Genomic DNA, 9,771 nt, shown 5'->3' on the forward strand with positions numbered 1-9,771 from the left:
ACCACGCACGGTCACGTTGTCAATACCACGCACGGTCACGTTGTCAATACAACGCACGGTCACGTTGTCAATACCACGCACGGTCACGTTGTCAATACCACGCACGGTCACGTTGTCAATACCACGCACGGTCACGTTGTTAATACCACGCACGGTCACGTTGTTAATACCACGCACGGTCACGTTGTTAATACCACGCACGGTCACGTTGTTAATACCACGCACGGTCACGTTGTCAATACCACGCACGGTCACGTTGTCAATACCACGCACGGTCACGTTGTCAATACCACGCACGGTCACGTTGTCGATACCACGCACGGTCACGTTGTCGATACCACGCACGGTCACGTTGTCGATACCACGCACGGTCACGTTGTCGATACCACGCACGGTCATGTTGTTGATACCACGCACGGTCACGTTGTTAATACCACGCACGGTCACGTTGTTAATACCACGCACGGTCACGTTGTTAATACCACGCACGGCCACGTTGTTAATACCACGCACGGCCACGTTGTCAATACAACGCACGGTCACGTTGTCAATACCACGCACGGTCACGTTGTCAATACCACGCACGGTCACGTTGTCAATACCACGCACGGTCACGTTGTCAATACCACGCACGGTCACGTTGTCGATACCACGCACGGTCACGTTGTCGATACCACGCACGGTCACGTTGTCGATACCACGCACGGTCACGTTGTCGATACCACGCACGGTCACGTTGTCGATACCACGCACGGTCACGTTGTCGATACCACGCACGGTCACGTTGTCAATACCACGCACGGTCACGTTGTCAATACCACGCACGGTCACGTTGTCAATACCACGCACGGTCACGTTGTCCATACCACGCACGGTCACGTTGTCGATACCACGCACGGTCACGTTGTCGATACCACGCACGGTCACGCTGTCGATACCACGCACGGTCACGTTGTCGATACCACGCACGGTCACGTTGTCGATACCACGCACGGTCACGTTGTCAATACCACGCACGGTCACGTTGTCGATACCACGCACGGTCACGTTGTCGATACCACGCACGGTCACGTTGTCGATACCACGCACGGTCACGCTGTCGATACCACGCACGGTCACGTTGTCGATACCACGCACGGTCACGTTGTCGATACCACGCACGGTCACGTTGTCGATACCACGCGCGCGGTCACGTTGTCAATACCACGCACGGTCACGTTGTCGATACCCACGCACGGTCACGTTGTCGACCACACCACGCACGGTCACGCGTTGTCGATACCACGCACGCTCACGTTGTCGATACCACGCACGCTCACGTTGTCGAGACCACGCACGGTCACGTTGTCTATACCACGCACGGTCACGTTGTCGATACCACGCGCGGTCACGTTGTCGATACCACGCACGGTCACGTTGTTCAATACCCACGCCGGCGCAGCGTTATACCACGCACGGTCACGTTGTTAATACCACGCACGGCACGTCACGGCGAGCACACCACGACGGCCACGTTGTTATTACCACGCACGGCCACGCGAGCTACCACGCAAGGTCACGTTGTTAATACCACGCACGGTCACGTTGTTATTACCACGCCGCGGTCACGTTGTTAATACCACGCACGGTCACGTTGTTAATACCACGCACGGTCACGTTGTCAATACCACGCACGGTCACGCTTGTCAATACCACGCACGGTCACGGCGTTGTTAATACCACGCACGGTCACGTTGTCAATACCACGCACGGTCACGTTGTCAATACCACGCACGGTCACGGGCGTCGATACCACGCGCGGTCACGCTTGTCGATACCACGCACGTCACGTTGTCGATACCACGCACGGTCACGTTGTCGATACCACGCACGGTCACGCTGGTCGATACCACGCGACGGTCGCGTTGTCGATACCACGCACGATCACGTTGTCAATACCACGCACGGTCACGTTGTCAATACCACGCACGGTCACGCTGTCAATACCACGCACGGTCACGTTGTCCATACCACGCACGGTCACGCTTGTCGATACCACGCACGGTCACGTTGTCGATACCGCGCACGGTCACGCTGCCGATACCACGCACGGTCACGTTGTCGATACCACGCACGGTCACGTTGTCGATACCACGCACGGTCACGTTGTCAATACCACGCACGGTCACGTTGTCGATACCACGCACGGTCACGCTTGTCGATACCACGCACGGTCACGCTGTCGATACCACGCACGGTCACGCTTGTCGATACCACGCACGGTCACGTTGTCGATGCATACGCCGCGGTCACGTTGCCGATACCACGCCGCGGTCACGCTTGTCGCCGATACCACGCACGGTCACGTTGTCGATACCACGCACGGTCACGTTGTCGATACCCACGCACGTCACGTTGTCGATACCACGCCGCAGTCACGCTGTGGCCGATACCACGCACGGTCACGCGTTGTCGATACCACGCACGTCACGCTGGCCCGATACCACGCACGGTCACGCTTGCTACCATACCACGCGACGCGGTCACGTTTGTCGATACCACGCACGGGTCACGCGTTGTCGATACTCCACGACGTCACGCTTGTCAATACCACGCACGGTCACGTTGTTAATACCACGACGGTCGTTGTTAATACCACGCGCACGGTCGCGTTGTTAATACCACGCTGCGGCCACGTTGTTGTACCACGCACGCCACGCGTTGTTAATACCACGCAAGGTCACGTTGTTAATACCACGCACGGTCACGCGTTGTTAATACCACGCTGCGGTCACGTTGTTAATACCACGCCGCGGTCACGTTGTCAATACCACGCACGGTCACGTTGTCAATACCACGCACGGTCACGCTTGTTAATACCACGCGACGGGTCACGTTGTTAATACCACGCGACGGTCACGCTTGTCGATACCACGCGACGGTCACGTTGTCGATACCACGCGACGGTCACGCTGTCGATACCACTTGACGACGGTCACGCTTGTCGATACCACGCGACGGTCACGTTGTCGATACCACGCCGCGGTCACGTTGTCGATACCACGCACGGTCACGCTTTTGTCGATACCACGATCCGGTCACGCTATCGATACCACGCTGCGCGGTCACGCTGTCGATACCACGCACGGTCACGTTGTCGATACCCACGCGACGGTCACGTTGTCGATACCACGCGACGGTCACGCTTGTCGATACCACGCGACGGGTCACGCTTGTCAATACCACGCACGCGGTCACGTTGTCGATACCACGCACGCCGGTCACGTTGTCGATACCACGCGCACGGTCACGTTGTCGATACCACGACGGTCACGTTGTCGATACCACGCCGCGGTCACGTTGTCGATACCACGCACGGTCCGCTTGTCGATACCACGCATCGGTCACGTTGTCAATACGCCGCTACGCGTCACGTTGTGCCATACGCACGGTCACGCTTGTTAATACCACGCACGGTCACGTTGTTAATACCACGCACGGCCACGTTGTTAATACCACGACGGCCACGTTGTTAATACCACGCACGGTCACGCTTGTTAATACCACGCGACGGTCACGTTGTCAATACCACGCACGGTCACGTTGTCATTGTACCACGACGGTCACGCGTTGGCCCCCACCACGCACGGTCACGTTGTCAATACCACGCGCGGTCACGTTGTTAATACCCTTCCACGCACGGTCACGCTGTTAATACCACGCATCGGTCACGCTTGTTAATACCACGCGCGGTCACGCTTGTTAATACCACGCACGGTCACGTTGTCGCCGATACCACGCCGCGGTCACGTTTGCTCCATACCACGACGGTCACGCTTGCTCGATACCACGCCGCGGTCACGCTTGTCGATACCTTCGACGCACGCGGTCACGTTATGTCGATTACGCCGCGGTCACGCTTGTCGATACCACGCACGGTCACGCTTGTCAATACCACGCCCCGACGGTCACGCTTGTCGATACCACGCACGGTCACGCTTGTCGATACCCACGCGACGGTCACGTTGTCGATACCACGACGGTCACGCTTGTCGATACGCGACCGGTCACTTGTCGATACCACGCGACGGTCACGCTTGTCGATACCCACGCGACGGTCACGCTTGTCGATACCACGCACGGTCACGCTTGTTAATACCACGCGCGGTCACGCGTTACACCACGCGCGGCCACGCTTGTTAATACCACGCACGGCCACGTTGTTAATACCACGCACGGCCACGTTGTTAATACCACGCAAGGTCACGTTGTTAATACCACGCACGGTCACGTTGTTAATACCACGCACGGTCACGTTGTTAATACCACGCACGGTCACGTTGTCAATACCACGCACGGTCACGTTGTCAATACCACGCACGGTCACGTTGTTAATACCACGCACGGTCACGTTGTTAATACCACGCACGGTCACGTTGTCGATACCACGCACGGTCACGTTGTCGATACCACGCACGGTCACGCTGTCGATACCACGCACGGTCACGTTGTCGATACCACGCACGGTCACGTTGTCGATACCACGCACGGTCACGTTGTCAATACCACGCACGGTCACGTTGTCGATACCACGCACGGTCACGTTGTCGATACCACGCACGCTGTCGGTCGCACGCTGTCGATACCACGCACGGTCACGTTTGTCGATACCACGCACGGTCACGTTGTCGATACCACGCACGGTCACGCTGGGTCAGGCCGCTTAATACGCACGGTCACGTTGTCAATACCACGCACGGTCACGTTGTCGATACCACGCACGGTCACGCGTTGTCGATACCACGCACGGTCACGCGTTGTCGATACCACGCCGCGGTCGCGCTTGCCGATACCACGCACGGTCACGCTGTCGATACCACGCACGGTCACGTTGTCGATACCACGCACGGTCACGTTGTTCAATACCACGCACGGTCACGCGAGCACACGCCGCACGGTCACGTTGTTAATACCACGCACGGTCACGTTGTTAATACCACGCACGCGCCACGCGAGGTACAATACCACGCACGTTGTCACGCCGCGGCAATACCACGCACGTTGTTGTACCACGCACGGTCACGCTTGTTATACCACGCACGGTCACGTTGTTAATACCACGCACGGTCACGCGTTGTTAATACCACGCGCACGGTCACGTTGTTACACCACGCACGGTCACGTTGTTAATACCACGCACGGTCACGCGCACCACGCACGGTCACGCGTTGTTAATACCCACGCACGGTCACGCTGTTAATACCACGCACGGTCACGCTGTCAATACCACGCACGGTCACGCTGTCAATACCACGCACGGTCACGTTGTCCTGGCCCACGCGGTCACGTTGTCAATACCACGCCGCGGTCACGCTGTCGATACCACGCCGCGGTCACGCTTGTCGATACCACGACGGTCACGCTTTGCCGATACCCACGCACGGTCACGCTTGTCGATACCACGCGCCCACGTCGTACCGATACGCACGCCGCGGTCACGCTTGCTCCATACCACGCACGGTCACGCTGTCGATACCCACGCACGGTCACGCTTGTCGATACCACGCACGTCACGCCGCGGTCACGTTGTCAATACCACGCCGCAGGTCACGTTGTCACCACCCGACGGTCACGCTTGTTAATACCACGCACGGTCACGCTGTTAATACCACGCACGGCCACGCTTGCGGACACCACGCACGGTTGTTAGCACACACCACGCACGCCACGCGTTGCCACACGCACGGCACGTCACGTTGTTAATACCACGCACGGTCACGTTGTTGCCATGGCCTACCACGCCGCGGTCACGTTGTTAATACCACGCACGGTCACGCGTTGTTACACGCCGCACGGTCACGTTGTCAATACCACGCACGGTCACGCTGTCAATACCACGCACGGTCACGCTTGTTAATACCACGCACGCCGCGGTCACGTTGTTGTACCACGCACGCGGTCACGTTTGTCGATACCACGCACGGTCACGTTGTCGATACCACGCTTCGGTCACGCTGTCGATACCACGCCGCGGTCACGTTAGCCGATACCACGCACGCCGCGGTCACGTTATCGATACCACGCTGCGGTCACGTTGTCAACACCCACGCACGGTCACGTTGTCGATACGCCACGCACGGTCACGCTTGTCGATACCACGCGACGGTCACGTTGTCGATACCCACGCACGGTCACGCCTGTCGATACCACGCACGGTCACGTTGTCGATACCACGCACGGTCACGTTGTCGATACCACGCACGGTCACGTTGTCAATACCACGCCTTACGGTCACGTTGTCAATACCACGCACGGTCACGTTGGTCGATACCACGCACGGTCACGCTTGTCGATACCACGCACGGTCACGTTGTCGATACCACGCACGGTCACGCTTGATACCACGCACGGTCACGCGCGTAGCCGATACCACGCACGGTCACGCTGTCGATACCACGCAGCCGCGGTCACGTTGTCAATACCACGCACGGTCGCGCTTGTTAATACTGCACGCACGTCACGCTTGCCAATACCACGCACGGTCACGCAGTGTACCACGCACGGCCACGTTGTTAATACCACGCACGGCCACGTTGTTGTACCACGCACGGTCACGTTGTTAATACCACGCACGGTCACGTTGTTAATACCACGCACGGTCACGTTGTTAATACCACGCACGGTCACGTTGTTAACACCACGCACGCGGTCACGTTGTCAATACCACGCACGGTCACGTTGTTGTACCACGCACGGTCACGTTGTTGGCACATACCACGCACGGTCACGCGTTGTTACAGCTCACGCACGGTCACGTTGTTAATACCACGCACGGTCACGTTGTCAATACCACGCACGGTCACGTTGTCAATACCACGCACGGTCACGTTGTCAATACAACGCACGGTCACGTTGTCAATACCACGCACGGTCACGTTGTCAATACCACGCACGGTCATGTTGTCGATACCACGCACGGTCATGTTGTCGATACCACGCACGGTCAAGTTGTTAATACCACGCACGGTCACGTTGTTAATACCACGCACGGTCACGTTGTTAATACCACGCACGGTCACGTTGTTAATACCACGCACGGTCACGTTGTTAATACCACGCACGGCCACGCGTTGTTAATACCACGCACGGTCACGCTTGTCAATACCACGCACGGTCACGTTGTCAATACCACGACGGTCACGTTGTCAATACCACGCGGGATCACGTTGTCAATACCACGCGACGGTCACGCTTGTCAATACCACGCACGGTCACGTTGTTATTACCACGCACGGTCACATTGTCAATACCACGCACGGTCACGTTGTCAATACCACGCACGGTCACGTTGTCAATACCACGCACGGTCACGTTGTCAATACCACGCACGGTCACGTTATTACCACGCACGGTCACGTTGTCGATACCACGCACGGTCACGTTGTCGATACCACGCACGGTCATGTTGTCGATACCACGCACAGTCATGTTGTCGATACCACGCACGGTCATGTTGTCGATACCACGCACAGTCATGTTGTCGATACCACGCACAGTCATGTTGTCGATACCACGCACAGTCATGTTGTTAATACCACGCACGGTCACGTTGTTAATACCACGCACGGTCACGTTGTTAATACCACGCACGCTCACGTTGTTAATACCACGCAAGGTCACGTTGTTAATACCACGCACGGTCACGTTGTTAATACCACGCGACGGCCACGTTGTTAATACCACGCAGACGGTCACGCTTGTTAATACCCACGCACGGTCACGCTTGTCAATACCACGCGACGGTCACGTTGTCAATACCACGCACGGTCACGCTTGTCGATACCACGCACGGTCACGTTGTCGATACCACGCCACACCGGTCATGTTGTCGATACCACGCACGGTCATGTTGTTAATACCATGCACGGTCACGCTTGTTAATACCACGCACGGTCACGCTTGTTAATACCACGCACGGCCACGTTGTTAATTACCACGCACGGTCACGCTTGTTAATACCACGCACGGTCACGCTGTCAATACCACGCACGGGTCACGCTTGTCAATACCACGCACGGTCACGTTGTCAATACAACGACGATCACGTTGTCAATACCCACGCACGGTCACGTTGTCAATACCACGCCGCGGTCACGTTGTTATTACCACGCACGGGTCACATTGTCGATACCGCACGCACGGTCATGTTGTCTATACCACGCACGGTCATGTTGTTAATACCACGCACGGTCACGTTGTTAATACCACGCACGGTCACGTTGTTAATACCACGCACGGTCACGTTGTTAATACCACGCCCGGTCACGTTGTTAATACCACGCACGGTCACGTTGTTAATACCACGCGACGGTCACGTTGTTAATACACACGACGGTCACGCTTGTTAATACCACGCACGGTCACGCCGCGTTAATACCACGCGACGGGTCACGCTTGTCAATACCACGCACGGTCACGTTGTCAATACCCACGCCGACGGTCACGTTGTTATTACCACGCGACGGTCACGCTTGTCGATACTCACGACGGTCACGTTGTCGATACCACGCGACGGTCACGCTTGTCGATACCACGCACGGTCATGTTGTCGATACCACGCCTAACGGTCACGTTGTCGATACCCACGCACGGTCATGTTGTTAATACCACGACGGTCACGCTTGTTAATACCACGCACGGTCATGTTGTCGATACCACGCCTCGTCATGTTGTTAATACCACGCACGGTCACGTTGTTAATACCACGCGCATACGGTCACGCTTGTTAATACCACGCATGACGGCCACGTTGTTAATACCACGCCGGTCACGCTTGTTAATACCACGCACGGTCACGCTTGTCAATACCACGCACGGTCACGCTGTCAATACCACGCACGGTCACGCTTGTCAATACAACGCACGATCACGCTTGTCAATACCACGCACGGTCACGCTGTCAATACCACGCACGGTCACGCTTGTTATTACCACGCACGCGGTCACGCTTGTCGATACCACGCTGACGTCACGCTTGTTGATACCACGCACGGTCACGTTGTCGATACCACGCACGGGTCACGCTTGTCGATACCACGACGGTCACGTTGTCGATACCACGCACGGTCACGTTTGTCGATACCACGCACGGTCACGTTGGTCGATACCACGCACGGTCACGTTGTCGATACCACGCACGGTCACGCTTGTCGATACCACGCACGGTCACGCTGTCGATACCACGCACGGTCACGCTTGTCGATACCACGCACGGTCACGTTGGCCGATACCACGCACGCGGTCACGTTGTCAATACCACGCACGGTCACGCTTGTCGATACCACGCACGGTCACGTTGTCGATACCACGCCGCGGTCACGTTGTCGATACGCACGCCGGTCACGTTGTCGATACCCACGCACGGTCACGTTGGTCGATACCACGCACGGTCACGTTGTCGATACCACGCACGGTCACGCTTGTCGATACCACGCACGGTCACGTTGTCGATACCACGCGCGGTCACGTTGTTAATACCACGCGGTCACGCGTTGTTTAATACCACGCACGGTCACGCGAGTTAATACCACGCACGGCCACGCTTGTTAATACCACGCACGGCCACGTTGTTGTACCACGCCGCACGCCACGCGTTGTTAATACCCACGCACGGTCACGTTGTTAATACCACGCACGGTCACGCTTGCCAGCATACCACGCGACGTGGTCACGCTTGTTAATACCACGCACGGTCACGCGAGTTAATTACCCACGCACGGTCACGTTGTCAAT

This window comes from Eptatretus burgeri, chromosome 15 (genome assembly GCF_056783735.1).
Source record: "Eptatretus burgeri isolate ZD-2024b chromosome 15, Ebu_testis_v1, whole genome shotgun sequence".
Taxonomy (NCBI): domain Eukaryota; kingdom Metazoa; phylum Chordata; class Myxini; order Myxiniformes; family Myxinidae; genus Eptatretus; species Eptatretus burgeri.